Source organism: Peromyscus californicus, unplaced genomic scaffold (assembly GCF_007827085.1).
Source record: "Peromyscus californicus insignis strain IS unplaced genomic scaffold, ASM782708v3 Scaffold_4__1_contigs__length_199733344, whole genome shotgun sequence".
NCBI lineage: Eukaryota > Metazoa > Chordata > Mammalia > Rodentia > Cricetidae > Peromyscus > Peromyscus californicus.
Window position 1 is genome coordinate 93,536,716 of NW_026294562.1, and position 21,293 is coordinate 93,558,008.

At 46.8% G+C, this 21,293-nt stretch overlaps 1 pseudogene; it reads left to right on the forward strand.

Moving 5' to 3' along the window:
* LOC128123848 (tudor-interacting repair regulator protein-like) overlaps positions 1–17,354 on the forward strand; it is a 42,796-nt pseudogene extending 25,442 nt beyond the window's left edge.
* The last annotated feature ends 3,939 nt before the right edge of the window (positions 17,355–21,293 follow it).

The following is a 21,293-nucleotide window of genomic DNA, read 5'->3' on the forward strand; positions in this document are numbered from 1 at the left end:
TTTTTCTTTTTTTTCAGGGAGAGCGCGAACGCGGGAGGGGGGGGGGTGTTTATTTTCAAGACAGGTTCACTCAGCCTCTACTTACCTCCAGCTCAATAAGTATGGAGCACGACCTTGAACTTCTGATCCTGCCTCTACCACCTCCCAAATGCTAGGATCACAGGGCTGTGCCTCCGTGGTGTGTGTGTGATGCTGGGGACCCCCCACCCAGAGCCTTGTGCACTCTAAGCAGGCACTTATCAACTGAGCTATATTCCCAGCCCAGAAACATGGTTTAAACAGTTTTCTATTTTCTAAGTTCTATACACTAATCATATGAATTTGTTGAGTTGAGCATTAATCCTGCTGGAACTTTAGCATGTTTCTTTGCCCACACAGAACCACCCTGGACTTCAAAGAACCTAGAAACAAAATTGGATATGTAATCCTGAGAGTTGGGATTAGAGATGTGGGCCACCACACCTGGTTTCCACAGTGCTGGGGATTAAACCCAATGCACTGTGCATGCTAGGCAAATACTCTCAGCCCTTCAAACACTTTAAAAATAAAAACATAACGCTATAGAAGCAAACAAAGTGCATCTTTAGGCTGTCTGTGGTCTCCAATTAGCCACAGGTTTACAACAAGAAAACTTCAAAGTGGACACGGGAAGCCCAAGGTCTGTCCTGTGCAGCCAGGCCGAGCCAATTCCCTTCTGCAGGAACTTCTTGGACACTTGAATTCCGAGCCAAACGGCTGAAAATTATGTTGTGGGATTTTTTTTTAATTGTCTTTTGTTTGTTGGTTTTGTCTGTGTAGCTTCTGTTTTGATGGGTTTTTTTTCTCTACTTTTTGTTGTTGTTGTTGTTGTTTTGTTTTGTTTTGATTTGGTCTGGTTTTCCAAGAGTTTCTCCGTGTAACAAACAGTTCTGGCTGTTCTGGAACTTGCTTTGTAGAGCAGAATGGCCTGGAACTCACAGAAATCTGGCTGTCTCTGACTCCCAAGGGCTGGGATTAAAGTCGTGCATCATCACACCTGGCATGTTGTGGGTTTTTTTAAGATTTATTTTTTGTTCATATTATCTGTGGATACATCTGTGTGTGTGCACACCACATGTGTGTAAGTGCCCATGGAGGCTAGAAGAGGGCATCAGAGCCCCTGAAACTGGAGTTACAGGTGGTTTTGTTTTTGTTTGTTTGTTTTTCGTTTTTTCCGAGACAGGGTTTCTCTGTGTAACAGTTCTGGCTGTCCTGGAACTCCCTTTGTAGACCAGGCTGGCCTCAAACTCACAGAGATCTGCCTGCCTCTGTCTCCCAAGTGCTGGGATTAAAGGCATGCACCACCACCACCACCACCACCACCACCACATGGCTTACAAGTGGTTTTGAGCCACTTCACATGAGTGCTGGAATCTGAGCTCAGGTCCTCTATAAGAGCAGCAAGCGCTCTTGACTTCTGAGCCATTTCTCCAGCCACAAAAGAAGTATTTATACAAACACAGCAGGAAGAAATATTAAATACAAATGTACACAAGGAAATGAAATAACCTGTTACCTGAAGCTACTGGTTTTTTCTGTGTATGTGTATTCTGCCTGCATGTACCACATGCATGCCTGGTGCCTGAAGAATCAAAAGAAGGTATGGGGTCCACCAGACTGCAGTTACAGCTGGTTGTGAGTCACCATGTGGGTGCTGAGAATTGGACCCAGGTCTTCTGGAAGATCAGCAAATGCTCTTAACCATTGAGCTATCTCTCCAGCCCACCTGGGACTATTTAGCTGTCATCTGATGAAGACTGGCACACAGTTTTCATTTCAATCTTTGCCACAGGCTAGCGGCACATATGGTCACTGATGAGCCACCAATGTGACTGGTGCTCTTGTACTACTGTCCTCCATCCTTGCCATCATAAGCTTGCTAAATTGCCGGGCAGTGGTGGCTGACGCCTTTAATCCCAGCATTTGGGAGGCAGAGGCAGGCATATCTTTGTGAGTTCAAGGCCAGCCTGGTCTACAGAGCAGGATCCAGGAAAGGCCCAAAGCTACACAGAGAAACCCTGTCTCAGAAAAAATAAAAATAAAAAAAATAATAAGTTGGCAAAGTCATTCACCTGCAGCTGAAAAAGGAGAGAGCAGAGTGAGAACCAAGAGCTTCAAGGGAAATGGGGGGGCGGGGGGGTCTTGTCACAGCACTCCTCAGCTTCCCAGCCTAGCCTAGCACAGCGCTGGCCTGCAATGGTCACCCAGCATGTTCATTGGTTTCTTGAAGACAAGAGTAAACCCAAGGCCAGTGAATGCCTCTGACTCATAGAAAACTTGGCTCATTTTCACAAGTCTAAGTGTCCTGTTAAAAATAAATGTGCTGTGTGACACAGTAGCAGGAAGAACGTCTTCTACCAGATATTCAGAAGTCTTTCCTCACCTTGCTGATTGTGAAACTCTAGAGCAGGTTACAGATGAGGAAGTGGAGGCCACATTCATGCAGGACTTCTGGCATGAGGGTAAGTGTCTGACATGTTGGTCAGACGTTATCACTGTGAGGCAGGAAGGGGGCACACATGTGATGTGTCTGCTCCAGTCTGTCCATCACCTCCATTTACAAATGACCAACCTGCACCCCATCTTCAGCCCCTCACGTTATAGCACTTATCAACCATCATTCGAACTGTTGAAACCCCAAATGATCAAACCTCTACATTCAAGACACAGTGGTGGCACACCTTTAATCCCAGAGCTCAGGAGACAAAAGCAGGAGGATCTCTGTGAGTTCAAGATCAACCTGGTTTATATGGTGAGTTCCAGAGCCAGAGCTACATAGTGAAACCCTGTCTCAAAACAAAGACAAAAACAAATCTTTACATTTTAAGATCAATCCCTTGCCTTTGCCTATTGTTTTGGTTTGGTTTTTTGTTTTGTTTTTCCAAACAGGGTTTCTATGTGTAACAGCTCTGGTTGTCCTGGAACTTGCTTTGTAGACCAGGCTGGCCTCCAGCTCACTGAGATCTGCCTGTCTCTGCCTCCCAGTGTTGGGATTAAATTCCACTCAATTCAAGTTCAGCTTGGAGTACACTTTGTTGACAGAAGAGCTAGGATCAGAACCCATGTCTAATCTCTCCACAGGCCTGGGCTCATGAGAAGGTTTCAGGGCAGAGCACCTGTGTCTACCTATAGGTAGAGACCCAAGGGCCTCTGTAGGCCTGAGAAGCAGGACTCTGAGTTTGTGAGGCCTATTGCAACAGCTCTGAGAAACCTGTAAAGGGATGAAATGCCCCCTGGGGAAAGGCAAGCTGGGCAGAACCCTCCAGAAATGAGTCTGGAATGATTTGCCCTGTCCAGGCTGAGAGGTTGGGAACAGGAAGTACCTTTAAAGCAACACTCGGAGCCTGCCAAGAGCCAGACCTGGGCCGAGTCGCTGCCCAGCTCAGATTTTCCTCCAGTGGCCTGGGGCCCACTCACAATGCCTTGGACTGCTCTCATTCCCTCCCCCCACCCTCCAACCGTCTTTGTTGTACAGGAGCTGAAGCATTGTTCCCAACATACTCTGCTGTAACAGGCTTTCTCAGACCTCCAGCCCCCAAATCATGACATGGAGACTTATTATTAGTTATGAATGCTTGGCCTTATCTAGTATTGGTCTCACTGGCTCTTTTTTTTTATTAAAAAAATTTTTTTTATTCATTTTACATACCAACCACAGGTCCCCCTCTCATCCCTCCTCCCACTCCTCCCCAGCCTCCCACCCCCATCCCCTCCTGGGGAGTCAGCAAAGCCTGGTACGTGCAGTTGAGGCAGGACAAAGCCCGTCTCTCCTGCATCAAGGCTGAGCAAGGCGTCCCACCATAGGTAATGGGCTCCAGAAAGCCAGCTCATGCACCAGGGATAGATCCTGATCCCACTGCCAGGGGCCCCTCAAACAGACCAAGCTACACAACTCTCTGCCTAGTCCAATCTCCTCCCACTAGCTCTTATAATTTAATTTAACCTGTTTCTCTTCATCTATGTTTTGCCTTGGGGCTTTTTACCTTTTGTTCATTTTGTATGTCCAACTCTGTGTCTGGCTGGCTGGCAGCTGCCTGGCTGGCCCCAGGAATCTCCCTTTCTTCCTCATTCTCTCCTCTCTTGAACCTAGAGTCCTCCTACTACTTACTCTTTCTGCCTATCCCTCTACTGCCTAGCTATTGGCTGTTCAGCTTTTTATAAGACCAATCAGGTGCCTTAGGCAGGTAAGGTAAAACAGCAACACATCTTTATATATTTAAACAAATGCAGCAGAAACAAATGTAACACGTCTTTACATAATTAAACAAATGCAGCATAAACAAATACAACACATCTTTACATAGTTAAACAAATGCAGCATAAACAAATACAACACATCTTTACATAGTTAAAGTAATATTCCACAACACTCTGCAGTTTAGATGCTTATGTCCTCCCTTGGGACACCAAGAATCATGAAACTTTCCTCTACTTAAAGAAAAAAAATGGGGCAAGGAAGAGGGCGCAGCAGGAAAAGCACCAAACCTGACACCCTGACTTCAATTCCTGGGTCCCACATGGCAGAGAAAACCGACTCCCCACAAATTGTCCTCTGACTGCCATATGTCCACTGTGGCATTACCACGCCCACATACATAAGAAGTAAATAAGACAGAAAGATGATAGGTATAATTTTTTAAAGTATTATTTAAAGCCAGTCATGGTGGCACCCACTTTAATCCCAGGACTCAGGAAGCAGAGTCAGCTGGGTCTCTGAATTCAAAGCTAAACTGATCTACATAGTGAATTCCGAGCCAGCAGGAGCTACATGGTGAGATTCTATCTTCAAACACAACAAAAATACTTTTGAAAAGCTCTGTATGTATAAGCAAATTATACAGACTCAGCAGATTATACTTATATATTATGCATACATATGTAATGATAATAACTAAAGAAAAAGAGGCATGAATTTGAGAAGGAGTAGGGGGAGAATGGAGGAGATGAGAGAGGTTGGCAGAGGAAAAGGAAGGAGAGAAGCAATGTAATTATATTTCAATTTCAAAATAAAATGAAACCAGACATAGTGGCCCATGCCTTTATTCTCAGCACTCCGAATCTGAGAGGCATGCAAATCTCTCAAGTCTAGCCTGGTCTACATAGTGAGTTTCAGGCCAGCCAGGGCTACACAGAGAAACCCTGTCTCAAAAAACAAAACAAAACAAAAACAACAATAAATAAATACAATTAATCTCTTAAAAATAAAGCTAAAGCAGTAGCACAAGCCAGCATGCCCTACCAGAAGACAGGGGGTGGAGACAGTCACAAGGAGCTGGTGGACCGGAGGGCTTGGTGGATGCAACAGGAAAGAAGAAACACCGTCTCAAACAAAACAGAACCAACGGCCGGGCGGTGGTGGCACACGCCTTTAATCCCAGCACTCGGGAGGCAGAGGCAGGCGGATCTCTGTGAGTTCGAGGCCAGCCTGGACTACAGAGTGAGATCCAGGACAGACACCAAAAACCATACAGAGAAACCCTGTCTTGAAAAAAAAAAAAAAGAAAGAAAGAAAAAAAAAACAGAACCAACACTAGAGATTGTCCTGTGATCTCCACACTCAGGCCAAGGCACGCGCAGGTGCACACGCACACGCGCGCGCACACACACACACACACACACACACACACACACACACACACACACAAGTCAGAGAGCATTGAGAAAGACCCACATAGCCCTCTGGCTTCCACACACAAAAGAAGGGGTAAGTTGAAAACTAGTGGGTTGGTATATTATAATACAAAGTGAGTTCCAGGAAAGGCAAAAAACTACACAGAGAAACTCTGTCTCGAAAAACCAAAAAAATAAATTAATTAATTAATTAAATTACATGATCTGCCTCCCTCCTTCCCTCTCCCTCCCCCTCTTCTCTCCTCCTCTCTGACTCTGTTTCTCCCTGTTCCCCTCTCTATTTTTTGCAGGCCTGACATCCCAGGCCATCACACTTGCTAGGCAAATGCACTACCACACAGCCACACCCCCAGCCCAAGGCCTTTCTACTTAACACCTATGACTAAGAAGATATGCTTCCTTGTTGCAAAATCAGCCAAAGGTGGTCCCAGGCCCACTTTGGCATAGGGATACAGGAGGACTATTTCCAAACAGAATCCTTTCATTCCCCTCAGAAAACTTAACTCCTAAACTCCAGTTACCCCAGTGTTGCATCCTCCAAGTTCAGTTAGAGATGAGGGCCAGTAGGAACCGGAGGCTGGAGCCAGGCATGGTAACACACGTCTGTTATCCCCAGCACTGGGGTGGCTGAGGCAGGAGGATTCTAAGTTTGAGACCAACGTGAGCTACAGGACAAGATCCTTTCTTTAAAAACAAAACAACGCCGGGCGGTGGTGGCACACGCCTTCAATCCCAGCACTCGGGAAGCAGAGGCAGGTGGATCTCTGTGAGTTCAAGGCCAGCCTGGACTACAGAGTGAGTTCCAGGAAAGGCGCAAAGCCACACAGAGAAACCCTGTCTCAAAAAAAAAATACAAAACCAAAAAAAAAGTTATTTTGGGGTTAGGGATTTAGCTCAGTGGTAGAGCACTTGCCTAGCAAGCACAAGGCCCTGGGTTCAGTCCTCAGCTCCAGAAAATAATAATAATAATAATAATAAAAAGGCCAGGCAGTGGTGGCGCACGCCTGTAATCCCAGCACTCGAGAGGCAGAGGCAGGCGGATCTCTGTGAGTTCGAGGCCAGCCTGGTCTACAGAGCTAGTCCAGGACAGGCTCCAAAGCTACAAAGAAACCCTGTCTTGAAAAACCAAAAAAAAAAAACAGAAACATGAGGCTAGGCTTGAAGAGTTTCATTAAGACAGATCTGATTGCCTTAATTTAGCTCTAAACTTTCTGGAAAGTTGACCTCTAAGAAGAGGGAAGCCACAGGCCTCGCTGTGTGTGAATGACCTAGGGAAATCAGGTCATTCAGACTGTGCTTTAAGTGGGCAGGAAGAGCAAAATAAACCAAAGAGCAAAACACAGGAGGTCTTTTCAGTCTGTAAATGGCCATAGCCTACTCCAGTAGAAATCAATACAAGCATACATCATCCTGAAATTGTTAGCTCACTCCACCCATGGGGCAGGGTGGAGACAGAGCTGACGTTTATCTAGGACTCCCAGGAAAGGTTAAAGTTCAACCAAGCCTTCTGAGACTTTGGTCTCAGGATTAACAGAACTCTGGGGAAATGCTTTGAGTTTTAGATTCATTGAGTTATTATTTTATTATTTTTTCTTTTTTGATTTTTTGAGACAGGGTTTCTCTGTGTAGACCAGGCTGGCCTCAAATTCACAGAAATCTGTCTGCCTCTGCCTCCCGAATGCTAGGATCAAAGGCATGCACCACCACTGCCCAGCTGAGTTATTTAATCATTATTTATTAAGCAACTTCTATTTTTCTTGGGGCTAAATTAGAAGTGGTGGAACATCCCAAATCCAAATGACTTGGTAGACAGCCTGCTCTCTAGCTGCTTGAGGTGATGTAGGGACACAAGCCACATGAGCTTGTTTCCACATAAGCTGGGGCAGGAGTTGTTACAGTAGCATTGAAGGTCCATTTCAGAAAAGCTATTGCTTCCTAACCAAGAGAATGATATCTACCTCTGACTGGAGAGGTACCTGATCTGTAATCCAGTTGGGTAGATCAATCACCTGGCCAAAGAACCACCCCTCAAGAAGGCAGGCTCGTCTTAAGCCATGCTAAGGAGATGGGAGGAATAATTAGCCCTCTAAGGAGATAATATCCTTTTCTTTCCCAGAATCCCCACTCCTTACCTTTTCTTTCCCAGAATCCCCACTCTTTCCTTACTTTTCTTTCCCAGACCTGCAGTTACACTTCCTAAAACAACATAGCTTTTATTTATTGTCTTTCTGGCCCTTTTCTTTTTGTTTTAAATTTTTTATTTTTGTTATTGTGTGTTTGTTTGTTTTAATTATTTATTTATTATGTATACAGTGTTCTGCCTGCATGTGTCCCTGCAGGCCAGAAGAGGACACCAGATCTCATTATGGATGGTTGTGAACCACCATGTGGGTGCTGGGAATTGAACTCAGGTCCTCTGGAAGAGCAGCCAGTGCTCTTAACCTCTGAGCCATCTCTCCAGCCCCTTGTTTGTTTGTTTTTTGAGATAGAGTTTCTCTTGTAGCCCTGGCTGTCCCGGTACTCGATTTGTAGACCAGGCTGGCCTTGTACTCACATAGATCCATCTGCTCTGCCTCCCAAGTGCTGGGATTAAAGGCTTGAGCCCCCGCCGCTGCTGCCACCACCACCCAGCTTGTCTGCTGATTCTTTCAAGATTCTTTCATTTATTTCAACTCTCACTGAAAAAATTCCACCTGAGGCAGGCTAGAAAGAAAATGAAGGAAAGTCCAGGAGCAAAGAAGGCCCTCATCTGGGGATCCGGTTTGCCTTTCCTTCTTGTTGGTTTTAATGCGGAGGCGGCACAATGTTATTCATTAAGCGGCACTGTTACCATGTGAGAAAGGCCAGGAGGCGCGACAAAACCCACTATCAGAGTTTTATTAGGAGAAGAGAGGGACAGAAGAGAGCGTGACCCGGCCTGTGGAAGACATGTGCAGAGAGAGAAGGCGGGGAGGAGGAGAAGGGGGAGGAGTCTGTCCTGCTCCTTATGGATTCCCCTGCACATGCGCATACGGGCTTAAGGAGCTATGCCAGGTATGCACAGATTGCGTGATCACACTGTGCACAAATTACACGATCACGCAGCTCACGGATTACATAGGACGTAAGACCCCTTACTTGGCTACTGAACTTTGCATATGCAGTCATGTGGCTAGGGGAGTGACCAGGAATCCCAACACTTTGACAGTCAGGAAACGGACACCACTGCCGAAGGTCTACAAAGACCATGTGCATTTTCCTAGAGACACCTCAGAGAGAAGTCAAAGAGACTGGAGAAGCCGTGCTCACTTAGACCCCCAAATGATCTAGAAACTAAGTGTGTTTTTATCGTTTGTCTCTCAGTCCTAAATCTAAACAGCATCCACCTTACTACTTTGTTTACAAAAAGAAATGCTTAACCTTTAAACCATGTTGTAAGTTATACTATCTGAATGATGTAGCCTGGAAAGCCACGGGGTCACACATGCAGCCACTGTGAAGATACCTTTATCTGTCTGTAGCTTTAAGAAGCCCAGGCCCACACCTGGGTGTTTTCATCTTTCCTGAGTACCTCTTTCTCTTGTGCTTAAAATCTACACCTTAAATTCTTTATTTAAAAATTGTTATATTTAGCCAGGCTCAGTAGCACATGTCTTTAAACCCAGAATGGAAGAGGAAGAGGCAGGGAGATCTCTGAGTTCGAGGCCAGCCTGGTCTACTGGGGACTGAACCCAGGGTCATGCCAGGCAAGTGCTCCCCTCCAGCCCTAAACATTATCTTAATGAAAACACTAGTAATTTTTTTTGACACAGATAACCTGATTCTAAAGCTTACATTTAAAAAAAAAAAAAAAAAAGGAGAAAGAACTAGTCAGGAAATTTCTGAGAAAGGAAAACAGAGATGAGAAACATGCCCACCGAACAGTAAACAGAGTCTACACTAATTAGAACATGGAATGTGGATGCAGTAATAAACAGAGAAATAAAACGAAGAGCACTGCCAGGTGTGGTGGGGCACACCTGTGAGGCCAGCCTCAGCAGCAAGGCAACTTTAAGACCAGCCGAGGGCATATGAAGCCCTGTCTCAACAAACAGGGCCAGCCAGATAGCTCAGCTGGTAAGGGCTGCCTCACAGGCCTGATGGCCTGAGTTCAGTCCCTGGAACCCTGTGAAGGTGGGAGGAAATAACTGACTCCACAAGTTGTCCTGTGACCTCTACACTCTATCCATGGCCATGGGCACACACACAGACACAGACACACAGACACACACACACACACACACACACACACACACACACACACACACACACACTTCATTCATAAATGAACAGCCAAAAAGGATCTAGAAAAAAACATGAAAACTTATAGAAATCTCTCTCTCTCTCTCTCTGTCTCTCTCTCCCTGTCTCTGTCTCTCTCTGTCTCTCTCTCTCTGTCTCTCACTCTCTGTCTCTGTCTCTCTCTCTCTTTCCTGAGACAGGGAAATATCTGTGTATCCCTAGCTATCCTGGAACTTGCTCATTAGACCAGGCTAGGATTAGCCTGCCTCTCTGCCTCCCAAGTGCTGGGATTAAAGGCCTGTGCCACCATCCCAGCACTTGAGGCAGAGGCCAGCCTGGGCTACAGAGTGAGTTCCAGGGAAGCCAAGGCTACTCAGAGAAACCCTGTCTCAAAAAATAAAAAAAGAAAAAGAAAAGAAAAGAAAAAAGAAAGAAAGATGGCTTAGCAGATAAAGGTGTCTGCTGCCAAGCCTGATGAGACACATGGCAGAAGTATAATAAATAAATAGATGGATAAGTAAATAAATGTAAAATAGCTTTTTAAAAAGTAAATGCTTATTTATGCTGGGGGATAGAAAGATATCATCAGTGGTATTATAGCCACTGGTAATCAGCAATCAGGAGGCAGAGGCAGGTGGATCTCTGTGAGTTCAAGGCCAGTTTGGTCTACTTAGTGAATTCCAGACCAGCCAGGGCTACATAGTGAGACTCTGTCTCAAAAAAGAAGAAAACAAAGCAAAATAAACAAACATTAACAACAACACAAAACTCCCCAAGACTGAGAGTATCTGTAAGTGAAGGTGTAGAGAACAGAACCTACGGTCCAGACATACGGTTTCCTCTTTTGACAAGGGCATGGCCAGGGGGCCGAGAACACTGATGAGTGAGCCCCTGAGTCCAGCTCCTTCCCTAACTCCCAGCTGCATACTGGGGCTTCTGCAGGACAAGGGGATGAGATTCACTTTGCTAAGTGACAAAGTAGACTGATGTTTCAAGAAGAAAGTGGGGGATGGGGTGTAGCTCAATGGTAGAGCTCTTGCATACCACACACACACACACACACACACACACACACACACACACACACACACAAAATTTGAAATAACAGCCGGGCGGTGGTGACGCACGCCTTTAATCCCAGCACTCGGGAGGCAGAACCAGGCGGATCTCTGTGACTTCGAGGCCAGCCTGGGCTACCAAGTGAGTTCCAGGAAAGGCGCAAAGCTACACAGAGAAACCCTGTCTCGGGGGGAAAAAAATTGAAATAAATAACTAGATACACCTATAATCCTGGAATTTGAGAAACAAAGGTATTAGAAGTTGAAAGTCAAGGGAAGTCAAGGCTAGCCTAGGCTACATGAGCCTCTATTCAAAAAAGCAAAAGATTAATAAATTTAGGAAATTGAAAAATAATAGCAGGGAGGTCAGGTACATCAAAGGCCAAGGAAGAGCCAAGTAAAATTAGGAGAGAGAAGCGTCCCTCGACGACCTTGCCTTTGGTGGTTTCAAGAGTGGGTGGAAAATGAGACCAGGTGTGAGGGGGTTGAACTCAGTGCAAGGATGTGAGCTTAGGCCTTCAAAAACCCCTTGCTTGTACACCTAGCCGTGACATTTAAAATATAAAGGTGACTTTTAAAAAGACGTAACAGATTCTGACAAATCCCCAGGAACCAGAAGTAGATAGAAGCCTAGGGGGATGGTAGAACTGAAGTCTCAAACTTGAGGGTCTCTCAGGGTGGAATGTGGATACTAGTTGGTGGATGAGAGTACTGGGGACGTGGGGGCAGGAGGATCAGGAGTTCAAGGTCATCCCTGACTACATAGTAAGTTTGAGGCCAGCCTTTGCTACAAGAAACCATCTTGAGAAAGGAAGAATGAAAGAAGGCAGGAAGGCAGGCAGAAACGGACAGACAGACAGACAGGCTGACTGGTGAGATGAGATGGCTGAATGGTTAACAGTGCTTTCTGCTCCTCCAGATGAAGACCCAGACCGTAGCACTCACGTGGGTGTTCACAACTGCCTGTAACTCCAGCTCCAGGGGATCCAGCACCCTCTTCTGCTATCCTCATGTACCCACACCCACAAACATACTCATGAATAAAAAAACGGGGGGCTGGTTGGTGGTAGTGCACGCCTTGAATCCCACCCAGCTCTCTGGAGGCAGAGGCAGGCAAATCTCTGAGTTTGAGGCCAGCCTGAGTTCCAGGCCAGCCAGGGTTATACAGAGGAACCTTGTGGGGACTGGGGGGTGATTGGAGTGGAGAGGGGGGCTGGAAAGGTGGCTCAATGGTTAAGAGTGTGTATAGCTCTTTCAGAGGAACCCTTCCCAGCACCCATACCAGCTGGTTCACAGCTCCTTGCCTGTAATTCCAGCTTCAGGAATCCAATGTCCTTTTCTAAACTTAACAGGCACCTACACTCACATGTACACACACCCACACATATACTTAAAAAACGAGTAAAAAATAATTAAATAACAAAAAAATTGTAGATAGATAGAGATACAGAACGATTTTTTGAGGCAGGGTTTCTCTGTGTAGTCCTCACTGTCCTGGAACTTGATCTGTAGACCAGGCTGGCCTGGAACATACAGAGATCTGCCTGACTCTGCCTCCTGAGTGTTGGGATTAGAAATGTGCACCACGACCGGTCAAAATAAATTTTTTTTTTTTTTTTTTTTTAGGTTTTTCGAGACAGGGTTTCTCTGTGTAGTTTTGCGCCTTTCCTGGAACTCACTCTGTAGCCCAGGCTGGCCTCGAACTCGCAGAGATCCGCCTGCCTCTGCCTCCCGAGTGCTGGGATTAAAGGCGTGCGCCACCACCGCCCGGCCAAAATAAATATTTTTAAGTGGGGAGTAAGTGGCTGTCAGGCTGGAGACTATGACTCTCTCTACTCTAAGGAGGTGAGATGAAGCCAGCATAGTTGAGCTCTCTGCTGCCCCCCACACACCATCCCACACACCCCTGATGTGGAGCCCTGACTCCAGGTGGAGGCCCAGACCCCACCCACCCACCCAGAGAAGCACCTTGGGAAGAAATGAGGGCAAGTGAGAAGAGAGGCCCTAGGTAAATACCTCCTCACACAAATAGAGCCTTGAGTCTGCAGGGTTACTCGTACCCATTATCCTAGCCCTTGGGAGGTAAGGGCAGGAGGATCAGGAGTTCAAGGTCACCCTCTGCTACACAGCTTGTTTGAAACGAGCCTGGGCTTCATGAAATCCCGAAAACATCACAAGGAAAATAAGACAGAACAATGAAGAGCTTTGAACCAAAATCTGACAACACAAAGGAGGTGCTTTACCAGTGAGAAAGATAACCTTTGACCTTCACATCAGATCAGAAATTTTCTCAAATTTCCTTGGGAAGTTTGTAAAAAGTATGAGAAACTTTAAAACTAGTAGTGTTGCAAATAACCAGACATGAATGCATACTTTCCATTTCGAAGTGGAATTATTAAGCAAAAATAGGCAGAAATGAAACAAGATGAGGAAGAACCAATTAGAAATCCTTGAAGTAGAAAACTAGCCTAGCTGAAACTCACAAGGCCATACCCGGACACGCTCTAGACTGAACACAGTAAATAAGGTTCTCCAGTGGAAACCACTGTGTAGTGGGTAGCCATTCCAGCTTTGGTCTGGAAGTTCCAACTCCCACTGAGGCTTCGGTAACTGTCACGCCTACAAGGCAGGGCCAAGAGAGGGCCCTGAAGACCCGAGATCTGGATGCACCGCCCTCTCTTGGTTCCCGGACCCTGGACTCTAGAGGAGACCAGAGTTCTCCAGAGAACACCGCCAGACTGCGCTACGTCTTCCCCAGACCCTGTAGCCTATCCCTTCATTTGTGAGTTACCCCACAAAATAAACCTCCCTTTTAACTACGGGGAGTGGCCTGAATAATTTCACCAATACCACTGGGGCTGGATTCTAACAATAATAAGAGAAAAGCTGCTCTGGGGAGAGACCAGTGGGTAGAGGGCTTGCCATACAAGCATGAGTGCCTGTGTTTGGATCCCCAGGGCCCATGTAAAAAGCTGGGCATGCCAGGCGATGGTGGTGCATGTCTTTAATCCCAGCAGAAGGCAGAGGCAGGTGAATCCATGTGAGTTCAAGGCCAGCCTGGTCTACAGAGTGAATTCCAGGACAGCCAAGGCTATTAACACAGAGAAACCCTGTCTCAAAAAAAAACAAAAACAAAAAAGCTGGGCCCAACTCCTGTTTATAAACCCAGTGTTAGATTGAGACATGAGGATCAAAAAAAAAAAGAAGATCCTAGGGCTGGGTGGCCAGCCAGTCTTGCTAAACAGGGTGATAAGAAACCCTCTCTCAAAAAGCAAGGTGGAGGGATGGGGAGATGACCCAGCAGGCAAAAAAAAAAAAAAAAAAAGTACTTACCAAAAAAGCTTGACAACCTGAGTTAAAGCCCACATGTAAAAGGATGGGTGTGGTGGCATGTATCTGTGATCCCAGAACTAGAGTGAGATGGGAGGCACAGACAGGAGAATCAGGCAGAAGCTGTGGACCACCTTGCCTGGAGTGAGTAGGGAAGCAGAAACAGTAAGAGAGACCCTGATAAACACCTTTAATCCCAGCACTCAGGAGGCAGAGGCAGGTGGATCTCTGTGAGTTCAGGGCCAGCCTGGTGTACACAGTGAGTTCCAAGACATCCAGGGCTACAGAGAGAGACCCTGCCTTTAAAAAAAAAACAAACCAAAAATAAAAATAAAAGACCCTGCTTCAGCATGGTGGAAGATGAGAACCACTCCCAAAAGTCCCCTCAGCACCACTCAAAAAATTAGTTTTTCTGTGTAGCCTTGGCTATCCTGGAATTCACCTTGCAGACCAGGCTGGCCTCAAACTCATAGATCTGCTTGCCTCTGCCTCCTGAGTGTTGGGATCAATGGCTTGTGCCACCACTGACCGACTTTTTTTTTTCTATTATCAGCTTGATACAGTACAAATTCTTATCCTAATAGTGAAATGTTTCACTGAGGCTTGCCCAGTGATTGAGTAAAACCAAAACTTATTATAAGCCACAGTCATCCTAGGGTCCCTCTTGCTATGTAGCCTTCCTGGATCTGATTGTCCTTTGCTTTATATCTAGAATCCACTTATGAGTGAGTACATACCATGTTTGGCCTTCTGAGTCTGGGTTACCTCACTCAGGATGATATTTTCTAGTTCCATCCATTTGCCTGCAAATGTCATGCTGTCATTGTTTTTCTCTGCTGAGTAGTACTCCATTGTGTATATGTACCACGCTTTCTTTTTTATTTTTGGTTTTTTTCGAGACAGGGTTTCTCTGTGTAGCTTTGCGCCTTTCCTGGAACTCGCTTTGGAGACCAGGCTGGCCTCGAAGTCACAGAGATCCGCCTGGCTCTGCCTCCCGAGTGCTGGGATTAAAGGCGTGCGCCACCACCGCCCGGCGTACCACGCTTTCTTAATCCATTCTTCAGTTGACAGGCTTCTAGGTTGTTTCCAGGTTCTGGCTATTATGAATAATGATGCTATGAACATAGTTGAGCATGTATCTTTGTGGTATGATTGAACATTCCTTGGGTATATGCCCAAGAGTGGTATGGCTGGGTCTTGAGGTAGACTGATTCCCAATTTTCTGAGAAAATGCCATGCTGATTTCCACAGTGGTTTGCACTCCCACCAACAGTGGAGGAGTGTTCCCTTGGCTCCGCATCCTCTCCAACATTGACTGTCATTTAAAAAAAAAAAAATGAAAGTGGTGGGCAGATGAGATGGCTCAGCAGATCAAGGAGCTTGCTTTCATGCCTGATCACTAGAGTTCTATCCTCAGGACCCACAAAACAGAAGGAGAAAATTACTCTTACAGGTTGTCCCCTGGCATCCATATTTGTGCCATGGCACACATGCAAATTAATTAATAATTAATTAATTAATGTAAAAATATTTTAAGATGGATAGTCATAGAGGAAGACATCTGACATTGACCTCTGGCTTCCACACACAAGCACACATGTACGTATGAACATGTACACACACAAATACCACACACACAAAGTATCAAAATAAAAAAGATTTAATTTTTATTTTATATATATATTTTTTTTAATTTTTATTTATTTATTTATTTTTGTTTTTAAGATAGGGTCTCACGAAGCAGATCAGCCGGGAGGAAGCAATGCGCTTGGGGCCCGGCAGGAGCTACTCGTGCCACGCCATGTTGTATGCCGCTAACCCCGGGCAGCTCTTCGGTCGTATTCCCATGTGATTCTCAGTGCTGATGCAGATGCGCTTCCACGGGCTGCTGGGCTTCCCTGGGGGGGTGTGGACCGGCGCTTCTGGTCGCTGGAGGATGGCTTGAACCGGGTGCTGGGCCTGGGCGGCCTGCGCCTTACCGAAGCTGACTACCTGAGCTCACACCTTGACTGAGGGTCCACAACGCGTGGTGGCACATCTGTATGCAGGGCAGCTGGCACTGGAGCAGCTGCATGATCAGCGCTGTGCACTCACGGGACCACGGCCTGGAGGTGGGACCACTGCCTGGGGCCCGCCCCCATTCCCACTCCTGAGGTTTGGCTCTGGCACCACAAAAGGCACCGATGGGTAACAAGTGCCCCTCAGGGTCCCCACCCTGGCCACACCGGGTGCTGGGCCTTGTACGTGTCCTGCTGTACACACAGAAGGATCGAGAAAGAGGCTTTCCTAACTTCCTGAGCAATGCCTTCCTCAGCACTGCCAAGTACCAGCTCCTGTTTGCCCCTAAGGTACTCAACATGATGCCTTTGGAAAAGCTGGCTGATGCCTTGGCCTCAGCCACCAAGAAACAGAAGAAGGCCCTTGAAAAGCTGCTCCCAGCCTCATCCTGAGGAGGTTCCTGTGGGGGTTCTTGCCTTCCCTTGGCTGTCTCTGCCCACAGGCCCAGGAATTCCCGAGAAGCGTGCCTTCTAGTGTGTTTGGTTTTGCACCCCTTCTGACTGCAAGGGACAAGCAGGCAGCTGTTCATCTTTACTGTCCCAAGCAGTCCCTGGGACCTAGCTACCCTCTCAGGTTGTTCAGTGGGGTGGCCTGGGCCTGGCTTTTTAAGCTGAGAATGTTCTCAACCATCCTAAGGCTCAGACTGTCCTGGGTGAGTCTGTTCATGACGGGTGGAGGCCCAGCTAGAGCCCACTTTTCCAAGGTAACAACCACTTGGTTGGTACATGGCTCCTGGACTGGTCAGAGGTTTCATTCAATGGAGGTGACCCTTGGTAGATCACTCCTTCCCTTAGCCCAGAACCTGATCCAGCTTGCCATAGGCTGTTGTTCATTTGGGTTGTTGTTGAATTTCTGTTAGATTTTTCTTTGTTGGTGTGTGAACTGTGGGTTGGTTGCAGAGTGGCTGTGCCCCACAAGGCTTGGTTCCCCAGGAGGGCTTTGGCTCAACTCTGTGGAATTGAGGAAGCAGGAAGACAATAAAGCCATTCCTCTGGTAAAAAAAAAAAAAAAAAAAAAAAAAAGATAGGGTCTCACTATGCCGCCCTTGATAGCCAAGAACTCACTTGCAGACTAGGTTGGTCTGGAACAGAGATCCACCTGCTCTGCCTCCCAAGTGCTGGAATTAAAGGTGTTCACCACCACCGCCCAACGACATTTTCACTTTTTAGGATTTATTTATTTAATTCTGCCTGTGTGTGAGTGTTCTGCCTGCATGGATGTACATGTATTGTGTGTGCCTGGTGACTGTCGCAGCCAGAAGGGAGAAAAGTGACTGGAGTCACAGATGGTTGGGAGCTATCATGTTGGTGCTGGGAACAGAACCTGGGTCCTCTACAAGAGCAAAATGTACTCTTAACCACTGAACCATCTCTCCGGCCCCAATTTAACATGGTTAATTCTGGACTGAGAATTAGTGGCACAGCCCTTACTCAGCTTTTCAAGGTGATCCCCAGCACCACAAAAACCAGCAAATGAAAAACTGTGGCTCCCAATTCCAGCAAAGAGGAAGGAACAGGCCCACAGCAGCGCCAGCACCTGAGGTGAGCTGTAGACATCCCATTGCCTCACAATGGGTGCGTTTGTTTGCCCTGGAAAGATCACCAAAGGAAAGAGACTGAGGTAACTGGGGACAGGGTAAGTGAGAGAGGCAGAAGACAGAACAGTGGAACAAATTCAGAGTACAGTCAGGAAAAGTATGCAGAACCACCGTAAAGAGCCAGATATTCACAAAATAATAGGAATGGGGGGCAGGGAGAAAATGAGAAGAAATGGTGAAAAGAGCGGTATAAGAAAAAAAAAAACCGAGTTATTTTCCTCCTAGCCTTAAAGGACCATAGATAAAGGACCTTCTACCCCCAGGCTAGTGGGATTCTTAGATGCTCTGCAGCGCTCCAAGAACTCCGGCTATTTTAGGGTCATAAACATAATGGACACATGCCTGTCATAGCACTTGGGGGTGGAGACAGAAAGATAAGAAAGTCAATGTCAGCCTTGGCTACATAGAGTTCTAGGCCAGCCTGGGCTACAGAAACCCTCTCAAAAACAAACAAACAAAAAACTTCTTCTCTGGGTTGGGGATTTAACTCAGTGGTAGAGCGGCCCTGGGTTCGGTCCTCAGCTCTGAAGGAAAAAAAAAACAAAAACAAAAAAAACCTCTGTTCAGAATCTTCCAGTTCTCCGCCCAGACTGAAGCCAGAGTGGTCACTCTCGGTCCTGGGCTCACCTGCCTTGCCCTTTCCTCTGCTCCCTAGCTCCAGGCCGATGCCTTCGCTGTACTCCTTCCCCAGATCTCTGGGTATGAAAACCAGCCAGGCTTGCTTCACTCCTCAAGTTTTTGTCTGGTTCTTGTCTGGAATGTTCTTCCCCCGGGTTCCACACAGCTGTCTTCTCCCTCTCTTCTCCACTCAGGGGCGTCACTCAGTCCACACCCAGACCTCACCACACGCCCCAGCTCTGCTTTGCAACATGAATCTCTATCCCACAGGTCTGTCAGACGTTTTATTATTGGGGGACAGTCTGTTTACTTTTGGACTTAAGTCTCAGGTAGCCAAGGCTGGCCTTGAAGTCCTGATCCTCCTGACGCCATCCCTGAGTTACCACACCTGACTCCAGTGTCCCCCAAAGTCCAAACTGTTCCCAGTACATTGTGGGTGTTAGATATATATTTCCACATGTCACTGGCTGTTCTTGTTATATTTAAGAGGGTTTTTGGGCGGGAGAGGCATAGCGGTGTGGGTACCTTGTAGTCCCAGTACTCAGGAGATAGAGGTATAGAAAGCTCAAGGCTAGACCTGGATATATGAAACCCCATCTAAAAAAAAAATCCAGGCTGTGGTGGCGCATCTCTTTAATCCCAGCACTTGGGAGGCAGAGGCAGATGGATCTCAGAGTTCAAGGCCAGCCTGGTCCACAGAGCAAGTTCCAGGACTGCCAAGGCTACACAGAGAAACCCTGTCTCGAAAAATAAAATAAAACAAAACAAACAGAGGCTGGAGAGATGGCTCAGCAGTTAAGAGCACTGGCTGCTCTTGCAGAGAACTGGGGTTCAGTTCCCTGCACCCACACAATGGCTCACAACTGTCTCTAACTCTAGTTCCAGGGGACCTGATGCCCTCTGCCCTCTTCTGCCCTCCCAGGCACTGCTTGTGGTACACTTAATACATGCAAGCAAAATACTCATATGCATAAAAATATAAAAATAAGAGGAAGAGATATCGGGGGTAAGGAGATGGCTTAGCCACTGAGAGCTCTTGCTGTTCTCCCAGAGGACCCGAATTCAGTTCCTAGCACACACACACATATCAGGTGACTCACAAGTGCCTGGAACTCCAGCTCCAGGGGATCTGACATACTCCTGTGTGTAGATATACATGAAATTAAAAGCAAATCTTAAAAAAAAGAAAAAAAGAGAGGTTTTTCTCTACAAACTTGATTTAAAGAGATACCACAGAACACTATTCAACAGACAGCAGGAATCTTCAAGCTGGAGCACCTCCTACCTCCGCCTCTGCCTCCTCAGCACTGATGTTATGGGCATGTACCACCATTCCCTAACATCTTGTTTTGTAGGCCAGGCTGGCCTGGAACTCACTCTGCAGCCCAGGCTAGCCTTGAGCTTCAGCCCCTCCGGCCTCAGCCTCCCAGGTACACACCTTTGTTTGTTTTTGACATGGTGTCTTAGTTTGCCCAGGCTGGCCTGACACTCACAGTGAGTGACTCAGCCTCCCAAATGCTAGGATTACAGGAGTGAGCCCCCAAGCCCTGCTCCACACATTACTGAGAAGAGAAATAAAGAGAGAGAAACATAGCATGGAAACTGTGCAGTGCCTGGGAGCAGAGAGATGGAATGGTGGATGGAGAGGGTGCGGTGCAGGGTGCGGTGCAGGGTGCGGTGCAGGGTCAAGAGGAGGCCGAAGGTCCAGACCCAGAGAATGACCCAGATTGACACATAACTGGACAGCCCGGGGCCTGGGAAGGGATCAAAGAGGCAGAGTCCTTGAGAGGTGAGAACTGTGTGATGCCGAGCCCAGGAGGAGAGTAGGGCTGGCTGGAGAGGTCCGTCATTCCTTTGTTGGAGGGAAGAGCAGCTAGCAGCAGGGCAAAGAGGGGGTTCTAGCTTCCTGGGCCCCCACGGAAATGTGGGAGGTGAGGTTGTCTGCTCAGACTCTGTGTGGCTAGGACTGGATGACCTGAGAAGGGGACAGATAGGACTTCACTGTGAAAGTGAGAAAGGCTCCCCAGCCAGTCCCTGAGCCTCCCTTGGGTTGAATCAAGAATATAAATGAGGAGCTGGAGCATTGGCTGCTCATCCAGAGGACCTAGGTTCAATTCCCAGCTCCCTCATGACAGCTCAAGACTGTAACTCCGGTTCCAGGTTAGCTGACACCTTCACACCAATGCACATAAAATAAGGTTAAATATACCCAGAACTGATTGGTGGATTCCAGGCCCCTTCCTTCCCTTAGGGGTTATTTAAAAAAAAGAAGAAGAAGAAAAGAGGAGGAGGAGGAGGAGGAGGAAGAAGCATGTAAATGAAAGACATTGCTGGGTTGGAATTTTTCCTTGAGCATTACCCATAGCCATGGTTGAAGGTGCCTGAGGATGGAAGTGATTTTAGCCTTTCTTTCTTTCTTTCTTTCTTTCTTTCTTTCTTTCTTTCTTTCTTTCTTTCTTTCTTTCTTTCTTTCTTTTTTGAGAAGGATGACCTTGAACTCATAATCCCATATCCTGGGGATACAGGCCTGTACCATTATATCCAGCTTGGTATTTTATTTTCAAAAATTTATACTGGAGGAAGCTGAAGATATGACTCAGTGGGGAAATCATATTTGCAGTAAAATATGAGGACCAGAGTTCAGGTCCCCAACCAGCCCTCATCTTAAGTCAGGCTGGTGTGGCCGGCCACCTGCATTCTCTGGCCAGACTAGCCAAATCTGC